The sequence below is a fragment of the Marmota monax genome, unplaced genomic scaffold (assembly GCF_021218885.2).
Source record: "Marmota monax isolate L192 unplaced genomic scaffold, Marmota_monax_Labrador192_F-V1.1 WCK01_AAM20220418_F8-fsc00018, whole genome shotgun sequence".
Classification (NCBI taxonomy): Eukaryota; Metazoa; Chordata; class Mammalia; order Rodentia; family Sciuridae; genus Marmota; species Marmota monax.
The window spans coordinates 15,558,111-15,585,263 of NW_026692201.1; the positions used below are offsets into that span (position 1 = coordinate 15,558,111).

Consider the following 27,153-nt stretch of genomic DNA (forward strand, 5'->3'; position numbering starts at 1 on the left):
AACAGCCTTCGCAGACGCAACCGAGCGTGCCTGGCAAAGGAGGGGCTGACAGTCCGATTAGGCCGCGTCCTGTAGCGCGGCGCTGGAGTCCAGCACCCTCCCAGCCGCGGGCAACCGGCGCGGGAACTTAAGCTCGCGCGAACTTGAGAAGCCTCCCAACCCGCCGCCCGGCCGCAGCGCGTCCCCAGCCTCCCAGCCGCGCTCCAGCTCCGGGAGCGCGCGCGCCGGCGCACCAGCTCCGGCAGCTCGGGCAGTTCGTCTCCCGGGAAACACCAATCAGACGCCGACTTTCCTGCGCGAGTCGCGAGCAGCCCCAGCTGCTAGAAGACTTGGGCTGTTGGCGGTCACCCGGAGGCGTCGTGCTGCCCAGCGGCGCACCGGCAGCCTTCGCCGCTGCCTCTGCCTAGCCTAGCTGCTCCTGCTGCCACTCACAGAATTGGCTGTCTCCTCTCTACACCGCCCACGCCAAGCACCTTGAGAGGCGACTGCTAAGCTTGGCTATTTTTAGATCCCTAGAATGCGATGTGCCAGCGCTAAGCTAAAACCGAGTCAAACACCAAGCACAGTGATGTGCTTCTCTTTGAACAAACATGGCTCAGAACTCCATATTTCCATGAATAAAGTCGATTATCTGCACTTTTAAAGCTCTACCTCCTGTGGTCTGTCAGTTGGTTGCAAAGCGGAAAGCCACATGCTTCTACCTCAAAGATGGTCATCACCTTTCTAAGGGAGTGCACTAACTCCCTGGGCCCTGATTGAGGGAAGGCAGATATTCCTTAGAAGCACTCATAACTATATACTTTTCATTTTCGTTTATCATCTTAGAATTAATTCCACAATAAAGTTGAATGATTCCCAGGAGGAGTGAAATGGGTTATCAAATAGGAATGGAATTGTCTACTGATTTCTGTATTAGCTTGTTTAACTTGTGCTAAGAAACTGAGAAACAGGAAACAGGATAACAAAGCCATCCATTAAAATCCAGAGACACTGAAGAACTGCCTTACATGCCCCCATTGCTGTAGAACCTGTTTAAATATCTCAAGTACTAACGTTGAAACAATTGGCCCACGTATTACAAATACCTTTTAATCAATAACTTTGGTTCTAAATTAGTTCTTGTTCTTAAGGAACACCTTGCCCGGTGTCGCCCATCTCACCACCAACAACACGCACCCATCCCAATGCAATATATGGTGTTAGCAAATTAGGGAAAGATAAGTCACAAAAAGGCAAATTTGGAAAAGGTTATCAATATTCTTATGCCACAAAGATATCCCCAGAAGTGTATAGCTTCATAGGAGGCGGGGGGACCTAGATAATAGTTAACACACTCTCATTTTCTAGACACACTGGAAAATAAAATCTTTGGCATCATGTCTCCATTTCAAAAAGTCAAAATTCTTAAAATGCTAAAATATCCTAAGTGTTTACATGTAGCCTATGAATAGGATAATGTTTCTGAATTTCAAATGGACTCTTCCTAATGTCTTATTATTTATAAACATTTCTTAATTTCATCAAGTGACACAAAATCAAATAGAATTTCATATATTTCCAAATGAGAGAAACTTTTACTTTTTAAAATAAACACAGAGTACTAGTAATAGAAAATTTAGTGCTTAAGAATAAAGAAAAGCAACTTTGGGGAAATAGTTCATTTTGAATGTAAAAAATACATTTCTCTCATTACTGTGCATAATAATGGAAACTTCAGTAGGGGAGAGGTATTGGTTAAGATAGCCATTCACATTTTGCAAAGATATTACAGAAGTTTTCCTATTTCTTTTTTTAAAATCTCTATCCAATTTCCATTTGTTGTTCTTTTGAATTTTTTGTATGACTGTGTTTATGTTATTTCCAATTCAAGTGTTGAGTGACTTTTCATTGTTAATTTTCTAGTAGGACAAGAAAAATAAGTTGGTTATATCTTTATATTTAGTTTTAAAGGCATCATTTTATCAGCCTATTTCTAAGAATCTCATGAAAAGATTCTAGATGTCAAAACCTGCAGTTAAAGTTCTTGTTTAGAAATACACAAAATAATACCTTTGACGTTGGCAACTTAGATGTATTATTCAGCAAAACAGCAATTACTCATTGTTTTGCACTTACATGTTAAGAACTATGCGACACTTAGTGACACAATAACAAAATTGCAAAGTCAATTATATTTAAAATAGACATCCTAATAAAACATACACAATCAACTCCTTTTACTCTTTCTGAACTGCTTTGTTTCCTTTTTCTGACTGTTTACAGTCAAATAGATTGTGTGAACATTAACCCTAAGGATAACTGATTTACACACACACACACACACACACACACGCACATACACACAAGATGGAGGGAGGGGTTTAACATAAAGGGGAAGCATATTTCTAAGGGCACTAGAATCTACCTTGGGAGGTGCCAGAACCATCTTGTAAATTTTTGGAAATGTATGTCTATGGTGTTCCTTTACAATGTCAATCACAGTGGCAAACTTTGAAAGAGCAGTGTGCCAAAATTTAAAGCAAAATTAAAGCTAGATTTACACTAACAATTCTAAACAGAACTAGCAGTAAAACCCAAGTGGGGTCTGTTGATATCTAATAAGAATGTTTAAAGGTAGAAATAGATATTTGTTTAGCATTTTTGTAACCTGAACTTCCAAGTAATGAATTCCACTCTTCAACTCAGCCTGCAGCCTGAATTGAAGGTCCCATCAGAAAATTAAAATGTTTGTCTAGATAAAATAACTTCTTAATGAACTCTCTTATTTCTTTTCCTTTCTTTTGGTATTTTCTGCAATGTAGCCCCTCGCAATGATATTAGTTCTAGTGTGGGAAAATATTATAATTGAGATCTGGTAAGTTATTTGCAGACTTCAAGTTTTTCTTTACACTGTGCTGACATTTAGTACAGCCCTGGTGAGGAAAACAATACTACCATTCATAGCTCTAGACGTAGATTTCAATCGACTTAAGCGGGCACAATGAAACTTGGTCATTCACTGGTTACCCATATTGTGTTCTCAAATTTTCTCTCAGCAAAAGTATAATGACTCAGTATTGTATGGTTGCATAGACAAGGGCTCGGAACAAGAGACACTAGTTTTGTCTGACGGTGTGAGAAAGTCGTGAAGGGATCTTTTCTTCCAGATGGTGTTAAATTCAGCTGCCTTTTTAACATTGGCCTTGCACAGCAATCTGCTGCTCCCCTTTCACAAAGACTATGCTTGGTTCCCACTAGTTAACATGCATACTCACGCAACCTGCAACTTCACTCCAACTGTTTTACAATGCAGTGGTATGCTAAATAAACTTGATCCGGTTTCTGCCAATGTTAAAACTAGCTTTCAAAGAACTACTTAACTGATATTTACACTTCTTTTGACTTAAATGTACATGCCTTTGGAATATTTCAGATTTCAAAGAAATATCACCTTATTATAAGGTCATTGTAGAGATTATCTCAGACATCCTTCAGACCCATGCTCAGATACAGTACCTCTCTTCAACACACACAAATAAAACAAAATGTCAGAAGTTTGATGTGTAATAGAAAAAAGAAAAATTGGGACATGTTGCAGCAAGAGCAGTGGAACAGCAAAAAATAAAATGAAAATAACATTGAAATGTATTTTTATTGATCGATAAGTTATGTAACATTAGTATGATACAAAGCAAGTTTGATATGACAATGGCAAACACATAATTATAATATTGTTTATTTTCCTTAGATGTTATATTTAACATATTTACATAAAAGACCAAGATGTAGGCAAAAGCGTCAGTAATTTGACTCCATTGAGTGCTTTCAGTAAACAATAGGTTTCCCCGCAAACATCTTATTGCCTTAATTGAACCTCCTTGAGAAAGAAAACCACACACTTTGTAATGTAAATGTTAATTGTAGTAGACAATGGTTCTAGGTAAATAGCACCCCTGGACATGAAGTAAATGAAAGGAATACAGGCACTTAACAATGAAAGGTTGTTTGCACAAACAGTGCTTCAGATGTAAATAAACAAGGGTCTTCTCAACGGTCACTATGGTAGTAAAACTCTGGCACGTGTTCAGCAGCCAAATTGAGAATTTATGTTATTAAAGTCTCTCAGAGTTTCTAAAGGAAACTAACAGTGGTTTTACAGTATGAAGTCCTACATGGAATTGAAGCTACAAAGGAAAATGTACTGCCTTTGAAGAAAAATTATATATTTAAAAGTGTCAGTAATCTAGGTCACGTGGAAGATAACAGGCTATTTTGGGCATCTTATTGTAATGGTTGTGTTTATGTGTAAATGCCTACACAAATGTTCGCTTGGTGACATGTGGCAAAATGTAAGAAATTTAATGAAAAGACCACAATGAGGACTTTTAAAATCCACAAAGTTTATAAAGCTAAGAATAGTTATTTTTAAATTAAGATTTAAAATGCCTGGTTAGAATGCATCTACCTGGGATTATTCCAAAACAACCTTTTATCACATTGTTATTGTAATCAACTTTTCTATAGGCTGATGACTTCTTGGTTTGACTTTCAATGTGTATTTAATTAGCACAATCAGGCCAAATTCCTAGGTGTGTCATCTTAAGAGGTAAACAACCTGGTGAAGCCATAATAATGACTGTTACGTAGAGACATATAGTAAAAAAAAAAAAAAAAATACAACCCAGCCAAAACAAAAGCCAAAAGGTGGTCACAAGGCCGTAAGTAGAGACTGAGGATTTCACAGGAGGGACAGGCAGTAATGAGACTTTCTTGAAATCACTTTCCACTAGCTTTCCTTAAATACTGAAAATCTCAACCAAAAAAGAAAGCCAAACTTGATCAGGGCCAAATTAAACAGCGGTTAAAAATTAACAGAAACAGACAGTATGCAGCAGCTACAGACCAGTTGGCGTTGCCATTTGGGAGGCTGCAGATGGCTGTGGGTGGGAAATGCCTTTACTTTCTTAAGCGATGGAGATGAGTATGGTGTGTGCACTTGATGTTTTTTTCATACCCCTACCCCCCAACAGGGCTGTCTGTCATAGGCTGCCGGCCCGCTTTACCACTTGCCCCCGAGCGTGGGAATCGGAGCGTCCTGCCGTTCACATCTCCTGCATTCCGTTTAGCGGAATCAATTAGGCAGGACAGACCCTCAGATTCCCCACCCCCTTTCCATTTTTGTCAGGTCTATATACGTCCTAATTATTTCAGTTTGGGATGCCAGAGCTGTTTCCTGGATAGACCTGATCATCCTTAAACAAAAAGAGAGGAGGCGCACACGTGGGTTGTGGCGTAAATGTCACTTTCATTTCCAATGCTAGGCTCAGAGTAAGACAGAATATTTTTTTAACACTTTGACAAGAGGGGAGGCGATCTCGTCTCCATCATGTCTTTCTGCTTCAGTAGCTTCCTCAAGGAAACCCTCTTGGAACAGAGAAGCATCTGTCCTTGTATTTTGAATAGAAGAATAAAAATCAGCCTTTGTTTTTGTTTTTCTTCATTTTTCCCGGCTAGTTCTAAGTCTTCAATAGATATAAATTATTAACCTCTCAGTATAAACTTGTCTTAAAGTCTAATTTTATAGAATTTGACATACAGCCCAAATACATTTAAAGTAGTTTCCAAGCACAATCTTCAAATTTTGGGGGGAGGAGCCTCAGAAGGGAACTGCCCAAGTCTACATAATTATGGAATCATTTTTAAACTAGGTCTCAGACATCTCTACGATCTCTTTCTAAGAAAAAAGTTCCTCTTATATAAACTTTCGCCTTAAATAGAACAAAGTGTACACGCATCTTTACTCATTAGTACTATACAATTCTCCTTTGCAGCTGTAACAACCCCTTTCAAAACCTGACACGTTAGTATCTCAGCATATATGTGTCAATTTCCTCTCATCCCACCTTTCATGATAAGGAAAAACAAAAACAAAAACAAAGTTAGATTCAATAAGTATTCCTGACCTTTCTGGTTTTTACTGTCTCTTGGTTGTAGTCTTTCATCTCACACGCTCCCCGGCGATCTTGAAGGAGTTTTTACTTTCGGTTATCTAGCTTTATGAAGACCAATACACTCATACAGCTAGATAACCAAAGATAACAACTCGCTTCCCTCACATGCCTCTGTCTTCCTCTCGCCAGACTCCAGATCCCGGTTCTCTCCGGCAGTACTGAAGGGTAGTCGTCCAGGATACTTGCCGTGCCCAAGATTCCTCCTTTGATGTAAATATGACCTGGTTTCAGTTTGTGTATGTGCGGCTAAAACATCCAAATAAGATCTGTTGCCTTCAGAGTTTATTCCGAACTTTTTTCCCCTTCCAGCAAGTAATCTCCGGCAGCGTCAGCAAACAATTCATCAATTAATAACAGAAAATAAAACCAGCTATTAAGGCGCAGCAAGCTGTTGGGAGTGAGCAGCGGCATCCATCCCTTCACAGGCCTCTATTTGCATTGTAAATCGCTTCATTCTCACGCAAGACTCTTTGGCCTTCCTCTATAGAGATGTATAAAGCCAACGGCAATTTCCAGCGCAGGTTAAGGAGGAAGGAAAAAAAATCCCATTCTATAGAAGTGACAGCTGATTCAAGGATCTGCTCCCGATCCTTTTGGGTTAGGCATCGTGAGTTTTTACCAAGCGGTGGCAGCTTGATTGCACATATCTTGTATGTTAGTGTTTTAGGGGGAAGATCCTCGATTTCACAGGGCTTCTAGGCTGGGGAGGAGAAGATGCCGTCTTGCTGGTGTGCTGCTGCCCCCGGTCTGAAAGAAGGAGAAAAGGGCCATCATTGGAGGGGCTTTCATTGCCAAATCGTTGACCAGCCCGGCAAGGTCAAAGGTTCGAGACCGCGGGAGACCAAGGTAATGATGATGTCATGAGAAATCTCAAGTACATGGTTATTGATATGCATCAGTGATCAGCCAACTGCCCCACGCCTGCTGCCAGAGTAGTGGCAGCGGCGGCGGCGGCGGTGGCGGCGGCAGCAGCAGCAGCAGCAGCAGCATTGCAACAAGCCCTATTTTCTCAATCAACATTTCTTCTGCTAGCACTACCGACTGCTCCTGGAAAAGCAACCCGCGGCCTTTTACCTCCTCGGTGCTAGTGTAGATCGTTCTAATATCCAAAGACTGGAAGAAATCTCTCTCTAAGGACAGATAAAAGCATTTCAGGTCTGGGGAACGTCTTTGCCTGCATTTCTCTTCTGGCAGATTGCATAGGCAGACAGATGGAAGGCACTTTGCTATTGCTTAAAGAAGGGCCTCGCTTTCTGGGGCTGGGAATCAGATCAGTATTACGCAGTGAGTCGATGTGTGATTACATTGACAATTTGCTCTGGTGTTGTGTTTTTAATGGCTTCACAGCTCAGTCATGTTTTGTATCTGTGTACCATGGCGATAGGGCATGGTATTTTGTTCTATAAGTTCAAACTGAATTGCTCTAAGCAGGTGGACTTCATCCTGGTTTTTAGAAAATGACTGCATAAATAGGGTATGTGTGCTAAAAGGCAGCACAGGTAAATATTGCAACAATAGTTTCTAATGTTGCACATAGCTCTGCTGTAATAAAAATACTCAACCTTTGTCTATTGTTTTAAGCATCAATTCTCATACAGAAGGACAAATGCATTAGTTTTGCTTTTGCTTTTGAAACTATGAAAAAAGTATTGTTCCCTCTTGGAAAATACAGATAAAACACCTGGATGTTAATAGCATAATTATACCCTCACCTTCTCTTTCTTCACTCCCACCTTTCTCCTACCTAGAGGGGAATTAATTAGCCTCATTCCTTTTCTTAGAACTTTCCAAAGTGTGAATATGATCACTTCATGGAATTCTTTTCTTCTCTTTCCTTCCTAATGGGTCATCTATGTCTAGCACATCTATAATATGTATATTAGTATATGTACAGAACTATAGTTCTAATATTCAGATATCAATTAATAAAACATCCAAAGTAGTCTACATAAGAGGCATATTTATCATGGGTGAACTTTATGGACTGTTTTTCAGAATTCAAGTTAAGTTTGGTGTTGTTACCATTCTTAAAACATATGCTACAAGAATGTAATGAATCTTAATACACATTGCACATATCACTAGCTTATCACAATGCCCTCATTTCTATAGGTTGACTATTTTCCCCAATAATTCAAACATTTTCAGAGTTAACATTGACTCCTTCATTAATTCAGTAATCTATTCATTTAAGACTAGAGTGTGAAGGTGCTTATCCAATTACATACAGAGAACACATGTGTACACCTGTAGAAAAGACTGAAGAGAAGACCAGAATTGTTAGGAAAAGCACCCAATGAAGAGTTTAAACAATAATATCACACCAATTAAAGATATGATTTAATAACACAGATGCCAACTTTCCTTATATTTTTATTTATTTACTTTTATGGTGAGTATTCTAGTGTTGATTATTTAGAAAACACTAAGCTGTGGACATTGCTCATGTATATTATCAAATTATGGATCAAGAGGTAAGACCAGAAATGGCTGCATTAGGTTATATATAAAGCACATGTGCAAACTACAAAATAATTCAGAGAAACACAATCCTGGAATGGCCATTTCATCTCAAATTACTTGGTTACAACATACACTACTGAATAAAAAGTTAACATATCACTGAGGAACAAACCTCTTTTGACATTATGTAAAACCCTAATGAGCTTTGAAGCCTTGGAATATTGAAGAGTATTGTGGCCTTGCATTCCAAGATCCAGAAGTGAAATCATTAGTGATTTGGCATGTATTACATAAAGCAAGCATGTGATCAAGTGTGTTCAATTCCTTAAGTCAAACCCCAATAAATTCCAGCTAATTTTATATTATCTTTTTGCTTTAAGTAAACCTTGGTGGGGGCTGATGGAAGTAGAAGCATATGATGCATGCATGTCTGTATGTGTGTGTGTGCATGTTAACTCCATGTTTGTGTGAATTTGCAAATTATTATGGCTATATTGCAACACTTGACAATTAAATTCATTTTTAGAACCTAAGTACTAATAGTTGTGCCAAAACACAACATTTCACATTCTTCTACGATTAGAAGTTACAGAAGATACTGCCTTAAATAGCATCTTCGAGGGCAACATCACATAGTCAAATCAACTTCCTCCAGCACTGGCCTCCAATCCTGGTACACATACCATAGATCCATTATGGGAGGTTCAATAAGTGAAATGAACCAACATCAAGATTATAGACAGCCTGTTCACTAGCCATATAACCAGTTAAATATTTTACCTTTACATTATTTCTCATGGTAGGGAGAAGTAAAACAAAATACACAGAAGGGCTTAACATTGAGCACTTGATTTTTTCAATTTTGTCAATGTTTATGCCATGGTTTACCATATGTATTTTAAAGGCTGGATGATTATAGAATGGGAAACAACTTAAAACAATGTGCACTCTAAAGATTCCTAGCAATGTCTGTCACATGTTGTTGAGAGCAACTGTTAACACCTTCATGTTTTTAAATCAGACATTTTTGTTTTCAAAGAGCTATTGAGTACAGAATACTCATTTTGAAATCTACATATTGAAGGATATACTGAATTCAAATGGCTTGCCTATTCATTCTCTAATAAATTCCCATTAATAGCTAGTAGATTAGGACGTGATTGTCATGCTTGTTTTCTAATCTTTTTATAGATCTCCAGATGGCTGAAACATGAATTGAAACATCCTGTTTTACTTGGGAATAAACAATCTCTGCTTAAGTTTAAACTAAAAAGTTATGATTTTGCATGTATCTGGATCAGAATTATGCTATTCCATAAATTCAGATACATCAGTTGGCCACCAATATTAGAACATCTCTGATATTTAATAGAATATCTATTCATACTACTGCATAGTACATAAAGTAGTGGCCTACCACCAAATCCCTTTAAAATACTTGGTTTGTATGATTCTTATGTATGTAACCCACAGTCCCCTAACACAGCCAAGACTACCATTTTTTTATAAAGTCATTTAATTTACACCCACTTGTGTAGTTCACATAAGGTTTCTGACTGCCTTACTTTCTAATAAAAGTACTATATTATTTCTTCTGTAACCCAAATTTCTCTTTATAGGCAGTTACAGATTATGCTAGTGTTAAGCTTGATATATTTGATATATTATATACAAAGGCTCCTTACAGGGGAAAGAACTGAACATACGGAAACTTAGATTTTCTGGAATTCTATCTATTTCATTGGGAGATATGCAATACACTGCAGGCCTGACATCAGTAAATTATATTCTGTTTTGATTTTGTACATCACTTTCATTTTCTGGAATGTAAATTTTAGAATTACCTTTGGTTGGTTAGATAGTCTATTCATTTTATGCTTCTTTGCAGTCTCATCTGAAAAACAGTCAAGAAAACAAATGATCACAGTTTATATATATGTATATACACATACAAATACGTATACATATACATATATATAATCATTTCTAGATATGGCTTCATTTAAAGAATTGCAATTACCATGAATCCTTAAAATGCCAAGAGAGTCCATAAAATCCCAGTACAGTGTAACCAGGGCCTCAGCATCCACAGGGTTAAATATGCTAATTTGCATTTAAATAGAGACATGCATGATAATGGGAATGCAAAATATGCAGAATCTGGAGGGGTTTAGGAAATTAATTTTTTCTTTCTCCTTTTATTTTTTAACTTGGAAGAGAGACTTAAGAAACATGAAGGATTTGAACCTTGCAATCTGCCACACAAAAAAGGAGAGAGAGTCCTTCTATGTAAAGATTTTAATACTAGACTACAATCTTATTTTCTAAATGTTTGAGGGATTGAATTCCAGGCCTTTCAAACAATAGGAATCCCTGGATAAATGTCTAATCCATTAGAAAGATGCAAATAGTTTACTGTAAAGCCACAGAACAGTGAGATGTGCATTCATATCTAGGTTCCTGATTGGCTCTTTCCTTCAGTAAATCAATGAATAATGTAAAACCCGATTGCTGTAAAGTGGTGGATTTTTAAAATTCCCTTCTCCCATCCCCCCAAGATCCAATATTCAGGAAGTCTTACACGCTTGAATATAGGTTGCTTTTATTATTTTTTAAATGCTTATTGTAGTCTGGATTGGTGGGGTGGGGCTATTGGTTTTGCAAAATGAAAGTACTGCACTAGTTCAATGATGTTGACTCTAGTAGCTCATTCCTGAAACAGAGCCCTAATTACTGGTGCCAAGGTGGAGAAGGAGGGTGGCAGGTAAATGTGGCACCAGGAGTGGGAGGAAACTGAATCCGACCCCGTAGTTCTGGACCCAAGACAGCCAGAGCTCCAAAGAGGCCCCCCGGCCGTGGCCGTGACTTGACAGGGCCTCCGGTCTAACTTCTGATCAATTCCACCGCTGCCCTGACCCCTCGAGACAGTCCCCCATTCAAGCACTGCGGGTACATTTGCAAGAGAAAACGCCCGCAGACTCTAATGCAAACACATTGCTCAGGTTCCCAGCGCCCTGGGTTTCCGCAGACAATTCCAGGCCACAGGAAGGAGATCTTGCCTTCCCCAGCTGGATCTGGGCCCTGGGCAAACCGCTAAGACCTTGCTTCGCTAGGATGCCAGAAGCGTCAAGAAGGAACCGCTCCAAGTCCCAATAACTAACCACGAAGGTTGCATCTTGATGAAGCTGAACTTGGGATAACCCTGTAAAGCGGCCTTTCGCCTCCCCAAATCCAAAAGGCAAAAAGAAAAAGGAAGAGGAAAGCCGTAATATCGAATTAGCTACTGTACTCAAGTTTTCCAACAGGATCGAAATCAGACCCTCGCTTCACTGCCGGGTAATTGTAACTTTGGGGCGTTAAAAGGAGGCGAATTATTCAACATGCGAACCCGGAATCCAGGAACGCAAAATACAATCGTATTCTCTATAGATTGAAGAGGGCAACGACCCATCACCACACACACAAAATTACGTACAAATTTCCCTTTTACAATGTGAAATGTTCCTGGCATCTTTCTGCAATTGGGAGTCAGACCCGTGGATAATTAACCATCCTGGCTCAGACAACTCATAAGATCAACAGGTTTGGCATCAGAGGCACACAATCAATTAGCTGAAGCAAAGGCCCGGACTGGCGCTCGGAGCGGCCAGGGGCGGCCTCTGCGGGCACTGGCGAGCGGGCGAGGTGAGGAGTGCGGACTCTGGGCCGCGGCGGGCACTGCTGACACCGCGGGCAGAGCTGCAGCCTGAGGGCCGCCTTGATACTCACTTGATCTCCCTGCTCCAGGCAGTGTTGACCCTCAAATCCAGCCGGACAGAAATCGAAGCGCCAGACAGAAGACAAGATCCAGTCACAGCGCGGCCGCAGCACACCAATAGGCTCCTTTCGGCGTCTCCAAAAAAAAAAAAAAAGTAAAAAAAAAAAAAAAAAGAAGAAGAAGAAGAAGAAGAAAGGAAAAGGAAAAGAAAAAACAATTCATATCATTCCTCTCCTAAACACATTTAAAACTGCCGCTCAATTCCACATAGTGATCCTTGCTTGATTGCGTCTAAAATAGTTTAAACAGGTCTTCGCTTCTGGGGAGAGCAGGGCGCAAAAGACCAAGAAGGATAAAAAGCCAACTTTCCCCCCCCCCCCCCACGCCAGGCACTTGCTCCCTGAGCCTTGGAGTGGAGAGTGAAGTGGTGTGTGCGAGGCTCGGCAAGTTTTTGGGGGGGCTGTCCAAGGTCTAGTCCAGCCCCCTCTGCCGAGGAGGACGTGCTCTGAAACTCAACCAATTTCCCCACTGCTTTTGTTACTGATGAACTGAAGCCCTATTGTTCATCCATTGCCACGGTCTTTTTCAGTCCCCACACTACGTTCTGCGTTGCCAGAGATAATGAATTTGCACCCAAACCTCTCATAGTCCCCTCCTGACAGACGGAACAAATTAGAAATGTCTCGTCTGAAGGAGGGCAATGGCTACATTTTCCTATTGTAGGATGCAAAGCACACATTTCTTTAGAAACTTCTTTTGCCTTTTCTACCTTTTATTATTATTTTTTCTTTTTTCCCCCCAAATTTTCCCCTTGTTGGTTTCTTAAGACACATTTTTTTTTTTTTTAAGAATCGCCCAGTCTTGTTTTTCCAATGCAGCATTTTGTGTAACTTGCGGGCTTTTTACCTTCCTTCCTCTTTCCACTCCTTTAAGGGATCCCTTTGCAATTTTATTTACAAACTTGGAGAATGACCTTTTGACTTGCAGACTTTTTTTTTTTTTTAAAGAAAGGTCTTTTGGTTCAAGTCCCCTTCGCCTCTCCTCCCCCTTTTTGTTGTGGTTGTTAAAAGTGTTTGGCTAAAGACAAGCAATACATTATAAGGATTTTTATTCTCTAAACTCCTATGCTATTCAAAAGGTACCAACGACGCGCCATAGGGGTTATCTATTTGAGGAGGAAGAAAAAGCGTGTGTGTGTGTGTGTGTGTGTGTACACGCGCGCCCGCGCGCGCGTTCCTTTTCCAGGGACAGACAGAGATGTGGGAGGGTGGGGATGGAAGTGTGCAGAAAGGGTGGGGGTTTTCAGGGAGGGCTTCCTGCAACACTAACGGGAGGCCGTCAGGGGTGTGGGCGTGGGGGAGGGTGGCGGGAAAATGGTGCAGGAATCCATCCCGCTGACTGCTGTGCGCCCCCCCTGGGCCCAGTTGCGCGCTCTGGGCCGGCCGAAGCCTACAGCGAGTGTTTGCACGCTGAGGCGGTTGTTCCCAGCTTGCGCGCGTGCGACCAGGGGCCGAAAGGTGGGGAGAAGGGAGGGAGCGCTGTAAAAATTCAGACAAGTAGCCCGTATGTAAATGCAGCCCGCGGTTGGGGGAAGCGAAAAGGTAGTAATGAGAGTGAGGTCGCAAGGCCCTACCGGCGGGCCCCCAGCTTTCCCGCCAAGTGCAGCGGGAGGACAGATACCCATGTGTGTCCTTGGCGGGATGGCCCCCTGCCCGCTGCGCGCACCCGTTCCTCGCGCACACGCACACACTCCCCTAGCAGGCGTGGGGCTCCGTGGCCACGAGCTCATTAAGAAAACAAAGCTGAGGCTGCAAGGTGGAACTAGAAAACTGCAGCCTTGGCGGCCGAGGGCAGGTCAACATCGCGGCATTTGGCGCCCCTTCCTAGACTGCCTGCGGCTTTAAACAAGGGACCAGAAGACACAGAAGACCAGGTCTTAGCTACGTGGGTGGAAGAGGCTAGCGAACACAGGGAGGGGGCGAGTATGCACCAGGAATTACCAGCGGCCCCCGCCCGGTGGGCGGGCACGCTGACGCTGGCGCACGTCGCGCAAGGAGGGGAGCCGAAGGCCTCCTAGCTGCATCTCCAAGAGCCACTATGTCAGCGCCGAGACTGCCGAGCCCCTAGTGAAAAACACCAGGCCAAATTCATCAAGGCAGCGGTCTTGAAATAGCTCGCACTTCGAGTTTCCTTCCCCAGACAAAGCAGTAGGAATGAACCGGCTGTTCAAGGAAAGCCTTTTTTGGGGCCTCCCCTTTCAATGGGGTGAACTAGAACCCCAGCCTAGAAACTGGCCTAGATATCTCCGCAGATAAGTCCCAGATGTGGCCTTGGAAAGATATGTCATCTCACAGTGCATATCTCACCAACACAAGCACCTCCCAACACGTGAGCGCGCGCGCGCGCGCGCACACACACACACACACACACACACACACGCACGTATGACACTCCCATCACATTAAAACGCGCGCTCCTGGCACTGCTGTTACGAAGCCGACGCGCATAATGAGGTGAACAGGTAAATAGATGCCAAAACGAGACGCCCACACCAGTCGGCTGGGCAGTTTACCTCTCCCTACTGAGAACATGTGTAGCTTATAGTGTTTTAGGAGTGATTTGCTGTTGTCTGTTGTCTCCCCCTCCTCTTCTTGTGGAGAGAAGAAAAAAAAATTAAATCATATTCCATTGTCAGAGTCTTCTTCCTGATAAGCTACCCAAGCAATGGTCTAAAACACTTGGGGATTCGTTTGGTTTGCTATCTGTTGTTTTCGTTTGTTGTTGGGGTGTGTTGTTCTTCTGAGTAAAGCAAAAGAATGTGTATGTGGTGGGGCTCTAGGCGCAGGACCAGAGTCTGCCGGCATGGCGGGAAGGCTGGCAAGGCTGTGAACCGCGCGATGCGGAAAGAAGGCAGCGGTTCGTCCTCCTCTGAGGCTGGTACCGGCCCTAATGGCACCTCGAGCCTGGTCTAAGTCGCCGCTGCCGCCGCCCGCGCTTGCGGGCTCCGCCGGCTGCCGCTCCGTGTTTTCCCCCATCCCGGCTTCACGTTCAAGGTTTAGCTGCGAGGTCACGTCCATTGACGTCAGCTCCCTGTCTGCCTCTACGTCCGGCTACATTTACATACATCAAGGAAATTAGGGCATTAAAAAAATATGCAAATCCTGCGCGAAGAGGAGCGAGTGCATTCCTGGCGCGATCGCCTTTTATTGAAGCTTTTAATTAAAGGGGCCGGTTGGCGAGCCCCTGAAACAACCGCCAAAACCCCCAAAAGAGAAAAATAAACGCTGTAGCCTTCGGGAACGGTTGTTTCGGCTCCTGTTCTGTGGGCGGCTGAGGACCGCCGGCTGCCCGGCTCGGAGAAGAACAGGTTAGAGGAGGCAGCTCCAGCCCATGCATAATCAGGGCTCCGCGGCGCCTCCATTCTTTCCTCCTCCTCCTCCTCCTCCTCCTCCTCCTCCTCCTCCTCCTCTCCTCCTCCTCCTTCTCCTCCTCCTCCTCCTCCTCTTCCTACACCCGCTCCTGTTGGTTCCAGCGTGTATTATTTTTAATACTGATGCATATGTAAAGATATATTTGCATTTTTAATTTGTGAAAATTTCAGGTTGTATCGTTTTATTGATTCCCCTCCCCCTTTTTGTTGCTATTTTGTTATGTCTATCTGTCGCTATTGTCCCTGTCTGTATTTTTTTAGTTTTTTTTTTTTTTTTTTGGCGAGTGTCTGCTGCTGCCTTTTGCTAGATAATATACAACAGTTGCCTCCCTGCTTCTGTTTATTTAAGGTTACAGATATGCACATCTGTCATGTATGCAATGCCAGCTGTAGTTTGGTCATAAAAGAAAAGACACATTTTTTTTTTTCTTTCCTGACATACCCCTCCATTAACTATAGGTCCCATCATTCAAAGCTCAAAGTTTGATTGTCTAATTAACTTCATATAGCAGAAATACAGTTCAGGACAGTACATTTGAGATAATCTATTTATAAATGAAGTGATTTTAATGATTCTAAGGAATTTTTGTGCTGATTAGAGATGCGGTATTCACTGCCCTATTGCTTTCTAGCATTTATTATTTTTAAAATCTATTTTAAAATGTGTAGACACAGCAATGGACAGCCTTCTGCAAGGAAGACATTTTCAACCATGTTGTATGTTGTATCATATCTGCTGCATTCAAAATTTACCGAATTTCATTTTTATTTTAATATGGATGGAAGCACACTATCTTGACTGAAAAGCATCCTTAATTCCTGAGTTTGAAATGAAAACAAATACACAAACAAAACAGTTGACTATGTTAAGTCATTTGTTCTGCCCTAAAATATACAGGCCTTGAGTTGGATTTCAAGGAATAGTAGTCTCGTTTAGAGGATGGGATTTTCCTTCCTGGCAATATAGCTATTGAGTATGATGGCTTTTGTATGTATGTGTATGTGTGTGTATGTATGTGTGTATGTATATATGCATATGCATATCACATTAAGAATTCCCCCAATGCTGTCATATGAAAAGACCCAAATTCATAATTGCTTAGCCACAAAGAACAGAAAATATGCACACATGCAGCTTATTAAATTAGACAAGTCCAAGTACATGCACAGGTAATTAGTCTTCTTATGAATGACTTACCTGCACAGATACTCAGGGCAAGACTCAGCCCTCCCCAATGGCTTTTATGTGTAAATATTCACATGTATTTCCCCCATTTGAAACCTACAGCTGTATGCCATCTTTCATGCTGGACTCTCTAGCATCCATTTTTAGCCACCTTAATTCTAATGGCATTTCCAGCCTTACCTCAAGCTGTAGTTTTTCCAAGCCTACACCAAAGTGCTCATATGATATGTCACCCAATAAAAAGTGGTCAAATAGCTTCGTGTAAAACACTAAAAAATGGAAACACATTCATCTTTCACATTCGCCCTTACCTTGCCATCTATATATAGCAAAATTACATTTCCTAAAATATATTTTCAGCATATTTTGTGAATAATTGCAGGAGTCCACAACTGCTTACAGAATTACTGGTTTACTGGTGGGGCGGGGGGGAGGGGGTGCACCTGGATCAGTGAAACAATTCAGCAGACTTAATGTCTCTCTGAGTTTGGCAACAATTAAATTGTGTGATGCTGTTTGTTCCTGCCCGGACTCTAGCATGTACCTGCCCGCCTCTATGCATGAGCAGGACAAACACACCGGCCACGTTGCAGGACATAGAGCGTCGGTGCATATATTTAGATGGCAGTAGCAAGGAATATGTGCAGGTACGGCTGTCTGAACATGCATGTGTGTACAGATGCGTGTGTGCACGCGCGCGCTGTGTGACAAGGGACACAGGGAGGTACATCTCTTATCTCTGATCTCTCTGTAATCTCCTTTTCTGTTTCTAATCTCCCTTATTGGCGCATGGTAGTAACCCGAAGCGTGTGAATCGTCACCGTCGCTGCCGTGTGCGCGCTGTGGCTTACCCCGAGGGCCCGTGGTTTGGTGGCTCGCTGGCTTGATGGATGTTGTGGCAGAGGGTGGGTAGCGCCACTGCCGCTGCTGCCGCGGGTCCGGGTGCTCTGTCCCAGCCCAGCATCCGAGCGCGCGGTGCCGGAGCCCCCTCCCACCAGCCCTCACCCCCATCCTCTTCTCCCCTCCCCTCTGCGCCTCCCCCACCCCGCCCCGCATTACCATATGGAGGCCGAGTCCCTGCGAATCACAGCAGCAGCGGGCGGTATTTGAATAAGCCCCGCAACCCGAGCAGACCCCAACTCCCCCGCAAGCTGCATGTCCTGCACCAAAGGCCAACACTTCGGCCAGTAGCTGGCAGCGACCGACACCTCCCTAAAGTGCCCTGCGTGCGCAGGGGAGAGGGCCAGATAAGGGTGCTGGGCCTCCCACTTGCTACTTTTATATTAACTTGACTGATAGAATCAGACAATAAATTAGAAAAGAGAGAGGGAGAGAAAAGAGGAGAGGAAAAGAAAGGAGGAGTGGCACTGTAGAGGGGAGAGGGAAGACAGGAGAGAAAAGAAAAGGGAGCGAGAGAGTGAAATGGGGACGAGGTGGGAAATGATGGGAGGAAGAGAAATACCTAAATATCTGAATCTGGACTTTTTAAGCTAAAAATATCACCTCACTGAACTTCACAACTCCAATTAGAGGAGTCGGTCCCTCCACGTCACCCAATGATTAGTTTGCCATCTCAATCAGAAATAATTATTTAGAACTGTGTAACAGACATAGAACTTCTAATAGAAAGGAGCTAATTTTATGAAACGAAGCAAAAGGCATGACATTCAAAAATGATATTGGCCACCTCCCGTTAAAAATTAAGGATTGCCTTTAAAGACTTAGACTTATGCAGGAATGTCCTCAGAAATAGTTAAATAGAGGCCCAGAATCCAGAAAATAAAAATGTATTCCAATATAGTGTGGACATTGAGATTTCCACCCCCACCCCACCCCCCCCAGTTTGATATGTTATGCTTTTCCTCTTTACGAATTTATTACTTTTACCAAAAATACACGTAAAGTGGGGGTCTTTAAAAAATTACTGCAAATTTTTGACTGAACATATTATTTTAAACGTTAACTTAAATACATAGGCAGTTCTATTTTGCATAACAAGAGCTTATGAATTTAGCGTGTTCAGTGTCATCTCCTCCTCCCCATCTTCGAATCATAGCACTCATTTCCCTATACAAAACAATCAAAATCATAATAAAATTTCCAGTCATCTATAGAATGTATCCATTGTAAATATCCCTCTCGGTATTCATAAGCCAAACGCCCTCCTTTTGAAACACACAAAAAGAACGCCACTGATTAATAATCTCTTATGCGGCATACTGAGGCCAAAAGAAGGGAGCCGCAGGACGCCAAAGAAGTATCAATACCTAGAATTTTAATACAGATTCCAAAGAGTTGCTGACCGCTAGATTTCTTCCAAAGGGGATTAATACTTGGAGAGCAATGCTTTGGGGGAAGACCACCACATTCCAATTGCTGACTCCTCCCTGGTTCAGGGAGGGGGCTGCAGTCACAGTTAACCCGACATCTCAGCCCGCATACGTGTGTACAAGATGGTATGTATCTTACGCATGCACCCAGGCCCCGGTTTCTATCTTTTTTCTTCTTTTATTTATTTTTACATTTTGGGGGCAAGAATATTGAAAACAATCCACCCTTACTGTGACTAGCTCCCATGAAGCTAGGATTTCAACCTCTTTTTTTTTTTTATTTTTGAAGCCAATGTAGAACCCAAGTCGAATTCCCCAGCTCGGGGGTTTACCAGGATGTGCTCATTACCCCACCGTCGCCCGTGGCACGTGAAGAGAAAGGAGGGAGAGAGGTTTCCCGCTAAAGAAGCCGGTTTTGAGCCGCTTCCGTCGGGGACAGCGTTTCTCCCCAACAGAAGCGCCTCTCTCTCTCGCCCTCCGAAGGCACTCCCTTAGGCCGACTAATGTCGCTGTGGTCGTGGCCAGGTGAGCAAGGGCACAATTCCTAGAAGGTGGGTGGAGGGAACGGCCCTGACTCCTGAGCTCTAGTGGGTCATGAACCCACCCGGCGCGGTGTGCTGAGTGGTGCGGGGGGCCAGAGCGGGGCTCCTGGCTCCAGCCAGCGGGGAAACAGCGACACCTACTGGTTTCATGTGCACCGCGCCTGGGCCGTCGGGGGCGACCCTTGGCGGCAGATGCCAGGCCATATAGACCTGGGAGGCTGTGGGGACCTGTGCCCAAGGCTCTCAGGACCTACCCAGGCTTTGCTCGCCCCAGAAAAGGCAAAGCGTCAAATTTTAGGAACTCCCTAAAGGGAACTGTACAATGGGGTTGAACATAATGCGCACACACATGCCATCTAGCTGGGGGGGGGGGGTCCTTTCTTCAGAATTGGAGAAACCCACAGATGCAGTTGGCCATTATCCCTTGGTTGTATGAGACCCTTGCATAAGTTGGAGATCTGATTTCCTTGGGTTCACGACCCAGGCCTCTTCACCACCATCCCATGGCAGCACTTACTAAAGACGCTATCTTCACAAATGTCGAGGGCACCAGGCTTGCGAATTGGTTGAGTCCTCCCACGGGCCAGTTTAGGGCACTTTTAGCGTTTCTCACTACCTCCAGGGATTGGGATTTGGCAGCTATTCTTTAAGAATTATGATCTCATTAATTACTCCTAAAGTAAAGGCAAATTTGGAGTGTTGGGGATATTTTTGAGACCTAACTCTCTCTCTCTCTCTCTCTCTCTCTCTCTCTCTCTCTCTCTCTCTGATATATATCAAAGTGTATTTTCTACACTTGATCTTAGCCAAAAGGCCGAGAAGCGATATCAAAGTGTATTTTCTAACTATTTATCAATTGTGTATGTACACATACCCATATCCTACTGAATGCCTTTCCTATAGGAGAGGGTTAGAAAGAATGATAGACAAGTCCTGGGGAAAACCTAGCAAGGATGAGGATGGAAAGAAACCAATTCGTGTATTCCAGATTTACTTAGTTTTCTGAGTCTTATCTGTAAAAACAAATGGTCATTTTATATGAAAGAAGATGTCTTGTAGGTGGTCCTAGTATGAGTTGGAGAAGAGAGGGACGCCTCACATTCCCTGAGTCCCCTATTATACCTTTTCCTGTGCCAATCTCTGAGGCTTGCTTAGGCCTCAGAAACCTGCTTGAGTGATTCTGATATTAAATTGCTCAAATATTAAAACATTCCTTCCCCTCAAAAGATTGGAGTATTTGGATTAGTCTGAATTCTTTAGATTTCCATTTAAAATATTACTCATTAATAAATCCCAGAATTTAGGAAAAAAGCAACTTTTCATTCAAAGTTCAAGAGTTCATCTTGGAAATATTTTACTTAGCTTTAGATACTGTTGGAACTAGATTCTAAAGTGTTTTGAGTAGGAGTGTGTGGGGGAAAACCTTATTAGGACTAAATTTTTGTTTTCCTTCTCTACAATTGCATAAGTCTACTAATTGTATTTTATTTAAATAAAATTGGAAGCTCTTAGTGACCCTAAAAGTCAAGAGTTTTATATCATTGCTCTTCCTCTTTTATTGCTAAAAAAAATACCTCTAAAAGGCTCAAGAAGTCTGTTCCTCAATCCAGCTTCATATGTATTTTTTCTTTTAAAAAAATTCCTGCTAGTGGATCCAAATGTGTTCTGATAATACATGAATTCATATCCTAGGACAGACCCTTAGCAGTTTCTATGATGGGTAAATAAACCTGTAGTACTAATAATGAATAAAATTGGCATTTATTTCGATGACTTTTGTACCCCACTGCATATCATAGTCAACTTTCTCCTTGAAAAATGAAAACCTTCATAGGAAAGGAAAATTATTACAGAAAAACTAAATTACACTGGGCATGCAACAAGCAGCCATCAACCAAACCCATTTCAAAGGTTTATTTGAATATTGAAAGCATCTTGAAAAATTTTGAATTTTTCCTTTCCTTTTGAATTTTTGGAATACATTTTTATTTGTCATTCCAAAATCTTAGCTAGAATGATTTCTCATGGTTTGACTTTAAAAATTGTTGATTTGACATTTGGCATTAAAGAATATAGAAAGTAGAATTTGTGTATCAAAAATGGCGGAATCTCTCTGCATGCTAATCACTCCCAAAGCATTAGTGTTCTAAGCCCTTGTTAAAGCAATGTTCTTGATTTAGAATATAAAATTAGGTCAGTGGAATGGTTTCTTATTTCACCAAAAAAAATGAGTATATATTCTCTACATAAATATGAGTATATAGAGAGAATATATGGTTACTATAGTAATTGAGTGTGTGAAATAAGGATGGAAACAAGGCTTTTCGGTCTAATTAGGTCTCCTTTGACATTAAAATCTTTTAATTTCTCTTATTTAGCAAGATAATTTTAAAATTAAAACAGGTTGAACTGTCATTAGACTACATCTGAGTCCTTTGTCACACCTTCCCTCCCTGGGTCTGGGCTTGCTGTGGAGGGTGTGTGTACTTCCTTTCCTGCTTGTTGAGTAGCATGAAGGAAGGAAGGGATACAAGAAAGGGAATATTGATCAGAAAGGCACATGATTGTGTGTGAAAATGAGATGGATAAATCTGAAACCTGACTACATCCCCAGTTAGGTGGTTGTCCAGGGAGGGAACACTAGTGTATGGACGCTTGCAGTCTGGTTGAAGGAAGCTTTTGGGGGGAGGAGACAGACTCCCTGTCTTTGGAGTGGCCTCCTTTTTAGCCTCTGTGAAATCTGCAGAGGCTTACTGATGTTTGACTTCAGGGAGTAGAGCTCCAAGGACACCTGTGTGCATCTGAAGAGAGAGAGAGAGAGAGAGAGAGAGAGAGAGAGAGAGAGAGAGAGAGAGAGAAGAGGAGGGGAGGGGAGGGAGAAGGGAGGAGTGGAAGACATTTTATTTTAAAAAATTTGAAAAATATTTGTCCTAAAATCCTGCCATGACATCAGTTGGGACCAGGCACCAAGGTCACTAACATGTCCAGGTTCACTCACAGACAGAGGCAACATTATTGCTTTTGATGGTACGAATATGGCTTCTTTCGTTTCTCTGGCTCTTTATGAATACTTTTGAGTGGGGCGAGGCTCTCGCTTCTCCCTCCTCCCTTCTTGATCACGGAAAACAAAACCATTCTACCACTAGAGCCATCTGCCGCAGGTGTAATGGATGGCAGGGGGCCGACCTAACTACACTTCAGTCTCTTCTAGGTCGACACCGCTCTGCACCAAACAAACGAGTCCTGTTTCGCCACTAGGGTGCCGAGGTGGATGGTGGATTCTGGCCCCCGCCTTTGGCAACGTTCAGCGCTTAGAAACCAGAGCCAGCTGACAACACACGAAACACACAGGCACAGAGAAAACGCCCAGCCAACTCATGTTCCTTCTGCCCCCCTCCCTCTGTTCTCTGTACACATGGAGGACACATACACAGCCTTTACACATTTAAAAGCCCTGTGACTCCCTCTGAATTCTTGGTAACTTACGACAGCCTTACTCTTTGCACATAGCCCTCCCGCCCCGTGTGTGTGTGTGTGTGTGTGTGTGTGTGCATGCGCGCGCGCGTGTGTGAGCGCGGGGGGGGGGTCGCACAAATGTGCGTGTGTGTTTAAAACGCTTATTGGTAGGTCAGCAGCAGCTGATCAGACATGGTAATCCAATAACCTTTTCTACTACATGCAATTTTTCATTAAAGTCAATGTTTTTAAAGGGGGGAAAGGTTGGGGGGGCTATCAATTTTCTGTGCAAATTTAGGTCCCTAGTTCAGGTTCCAGGGCAGAGTTGCGAAGCCTCCACCTTGCCAAACTTTCCCTTTTCGAGATTTGAAAGAGGTGCACGTTCTCACTTCATGACCGAGTAGGAGCTATTTGCACGCGGATGTGTAAGGAGGAGAGCTGTCGAACTCTGAGCATGGAGAGGGAAATCAGAGAGCGAGAAGCCCCAGAAGTCGCTTGTTCAGGACTCTGAAGGCACAAGCTGTCTAAGGCACCAGCCGGAGGTTCAGATTCCCAGGCGTATAGCATCGTCTCCACCCAACACTGTCCCCACTGACCCTTGGGCTGGAGCTCTCCTCCCACCCGCACCCCATTCACATTTTCCTCACGATTTGAGTACGCGGGGTAGCGGTCTCGGCTTTGGGCGAGGACGGAACCCTGCCAGGTATCTAACTCCGCGGGCCCTCAGTGTACTTACCTCCAGCGAGGCCCTGGCAAATGGTGGCCCAGAAGCATCAAGTTTCTTCTCTCAGACGTACTGCCAGATTTCCCTCCTGCTTTCCGCTCCTCTCGGCGTCTCTCTCTCTCTCTCTCTCTCTCTCTCTCTCTCTCTCTCTCTCTTACTTGTGACTTTTAGAAGCAAAAGCTTGCTCATTCAGAGAGGAGAGGGAGGAGAGAAAGAGAGGGATGGGAGGAGAGAAAGGGGAGAGAGAAGAGTGTGAGAGAGAAGGGGGATGGAGGATGAAGGGGAGGTGGAGAATCTGAAGGTTGTGCGGGCGTCGGTAGAGAGGAGGAGGAGGGATGGGAGGGGTAGGGTGGAGTAACCGTAGATCTGCTGGGATGTGACCGCGAGGAATAAATTGCTCCCCACCCAGCTGCAGTGCGACGCCCCCTGCGTCCCGGGGGAGCCCGTGCGTCAGCTCGCGGCTGGCCAAGGCGGGGCGGTACAAAAGCTAACGCTGCGGGACCCCTTTCGTGGGCTTCTTCCCCGGCAGACCCAGTGCTGGAGCCCGCTCCACGCGCGAGCTCAAACCGAACAGGGCACTTCGCCCAACAAGGTTGCTGTCTAGGGGTTCTGAGCTCTACGGAACTTTGATTTCATTCCCGGGAGCCTGGCCATCCTCTCCAGCATCAGACAAGCGCGGGAGGCCCGCACAGCTTCTGCGCGTCCTCACCCTGGCCGCAGGCCACCCTCAGCCTTAGCCCCTGGTGCTGGCGCCGCTCACCAGCGGCTTCCCTACTGCCCAGGTTCAGCCAGAGCCCAGCGTCTCAGTTCACATTGGGACACCCTCACCCAGCTTCTTTTTATGGAATTCTCTGTGTGTGTGTGTTTGTGTGTGTGTGTGCGCGCGTGTGCAGAGCGCACGCTCCAGGCAAGAAAGAAGGTAAAATCCGGCACGAAAAAGTAGCTTCGGTCTCCTGCAGCTTGATCAACGACCAAGTCCTATCATATCCAGTATTTGAAATTACATTTCGAAGTAAGGACCAAGGCGAGAGCTCACCGGATCATTTCAACTGAATTTCTGGGCAGCAAGGATTATTTATTTTTGTTAAGTATGACGGAAATAGGCTAAATAATAAAGAAAAAATAGTAGCAGAGAAGTAAGGGGGGCATTTTAGCAATGATAGGGAACCCAAAGTGGTTGGAATGATTTCTTGAACAAGAGCATCTACTATGAATGAAGGTGGACGCCTCAGACTCACACAAAACCGCTTCAATACGTGACGGGATTAAAAATAGGAGCATGCTTTTCGACGTAGAAGACCCATTAGTTCTCTGTTAAATGCATTAAACCAGCCCCCTGGAATGATTACATGGCAGTCTTTAATGTACAAACACGGACACTACAGAGGGTTCATATAACCCATATAAAACTCTCTGCGTACACACACACACATTTAGGAAGAGAAAAACTTTGAACATCAGTATCTAAGAGTATATATTTCTCAAACAACTATCCCTAAATATAGCAAATTTCCTCTGCTTTTCCTTGCTAGCCTGCAGGTGCAACATGGTAGTTATATAGTAGGCTACTAGACTCCACATAATTCTGCTTACATTCATCCAGAATGGCACGTCAAAAATGCCAAAGGGGGAAGGGAACCTTGAGGGGCGTGGAAAAGAAGGCTTTTATTAACAATTATGTTCTCCCAAAGCAGTTTAATTTAAATAATAGCAATGATGTCACGGTAACCATCTCCTTTCTTCGACTCCAGTGAGACCACAGACGGTTTGGTGAACTAGGAATTGGTATATTTAGTTAAGGGACTATTATTGCTGTACAGTTATATGCTTATACTGTAGTATTTAAAAAGCTCTGAACATTGAATTGCTGAACATTTGGCATGTTCAAGGGTCCATTTACCTACCAGATTTTATTTCAGAATAAGGATAATAAAATGTTGCTAGCTTGTGCCCACCATAGTTTTGAAGGAAAATGAAACAAACGAAGTTCTTCTTTGAAAATTATGTTAGTTGAAGACAAATAAAAATATTTCCCTTCAACAGAAAGTCTGGTCACGAAATCTTTTAAATGAGAGCCATATTATACCAATCCGAGGGAAATTTTCAAAATTCTTTTTGAGAGTAGCCATAGGAGAGGAAGAAGAGAGCACGAAGATCTCAGCCTATCCTGCACCCATGGGTCCCAGTGAGAGGAGCAAACGCTCAGAGGTTGATCTGTACCCCCGCCCTCACGCACGGGTCTCACGCTTCAGCGCTGTTCGGGGCTGGATTTCTGAGGATCGAAGTGTCAGTGGATCAACGTATGTTTAGAAATGGGTGTTGGTATAAAGGCAACGTTCAGTCTGGTGGTGGGGATAGAAACCTTATTTTTTTCATTGTTGAACAATTGCATAACAATTAAACTGCCCTGCTTATTGAATACCATCTTAGAGAGCTTATCTTTCTTTGAAATTATTGCAGGTTTTGGTTTTAACAGGCCTCATTATAGGGCTCTAAGGAGGAGGGAGAAAGGGTTGGGAAAAAGTATAGCTTTGAAGTACAGAACAATCCTGTAAAAGAAAGCAATCTAATAGAGGAGGACAAAAGAAATTTGGGGTTATGTTTAAGTAGGTCTTAGCAGTTGCCAAACTTTTCTCTATATTTGAAACAGACAACTTCAAAAATTGCATTCCTTTATTTTTTCCCCCGTTAAAATATTTACAATTTGGGAGATTTCCTTTTCTTCACTAGTGAAATGCACCTGAAGGCTTGAATTAGACAATAAGTAGCCACTGATGCCTAGACAATCACCAAGTAAACACCTCTGGAAGGTGGGGGAACATTTTAGGAGGAATCAAGAAAAGCCCCCAACCTGCAACTGGTTCTGTGGTGTTGGCACTGAGGAGTGTGCTTTTAGTTTATCAGCTTAAAAAGCACCACGTGATGAGACAGAAAAGGTAACTTAAAAACACGACCTGATCCTGAGCAAAATCATTTTGTTCTACTGGCAAGAAAATGTAGTTATATCTACAAGTTCTACCCAGGAACAGATGGCTGCATGTCAGGGCTGGTCCCTACCCAGGTCACTACAGATCTTCAGCTGGCAGAGGAGATCCAGCAAATGGGATTCATGAAGAAACTCATGTGTTTTTCAAAAAAGGGGGATAGGAGTGAGGGGATGCTGCTTCTTGATTCTTTTTACTATGGGATCCTGTGATAATCAATGGCTTTGGGAGTAGCAGGGAAAGGACAAGTAATTCACCACCAGTTTTGACCATGACATACTTGATGAGGGC

The 27,153-nt window shown here is 43.1% G+C and overlaps 1 long non-coding RNA gene across 1 annotated transcript; it reads right to left on the bottom strand.

Moving 5' to 3' along the window:
- Nucleotides 1–1,611: 1,611 nt before the first annotated feature.
- Nucleotides 1,612–25,695, bottom strand: LOC131423663 (uncharacterized). The gene is made up of 4 exons (XR_009225520.1): nucleotides 23,891–25,695; nucleotides 12,222–12,345; nucleotides 10,298–10,347; nucleotides 1,612–6,737 (listed from the first exon to the last, which is right to left on the bottom strand). It is a non-coding gene; the product is annotated as an uncharacterized LOC131423663 (long non-coding RNA).
- Nucleotides 25,696–27,153: the final 1,458 nt, after the last annotated feature.